Here is a 237-nt window from a genome sequence, read left to right as displayed (position 1 = left end):
AGTGATGAGTCTTTAGAGAAGGTCGAGCATCTCAGATGACATGCTCGAGAAACAACAACTAGAAGTTTTTGACATTAAAATTAAATTTCTATTTATCTCCTGAATCAACTATATTAATTCCCAGCAAGTTGATACTTCATGAACGCATCATTACCTGGATCCACTTTAGCCGATCTGACAGACTGCAGACCAGACAGCACATAAAGGAGACAAACATGAAGAAGTGAAGTTATGTTG

General features: G+C 37.6%; 1 pseudogene; it reads right to left on the bottom strand.

The window, feature by feature from the left end:
- The window catches only part of LOC116692386 (immunoglobulin lambda-1 light chain-like), a 32137-nt pseudogene that overhangs the window by 30392 nt on the left and 1508 nt on the right, over positions 1-237 (bottom strand).

The sequence above is a fragment of the Etheostoma spectabile genome, chromosome 7 (genome assembly GCF_008692095.1).
Source record: "Etheostoma spectabile isolate EspeVRDwgs_2016 chromosome 7, UIUC_Espe_1.0, whole genome shotgun sequence".
Lineage (NCBI taxonomy): Eukaryota > Metazoa > Chordata > Actinopteri > Perciformes > Percidae > Etheostoma > Etheostoma spectabile.
This window is presented reverse-complemented; position numbering and strand designations above follow the sequence as displayed.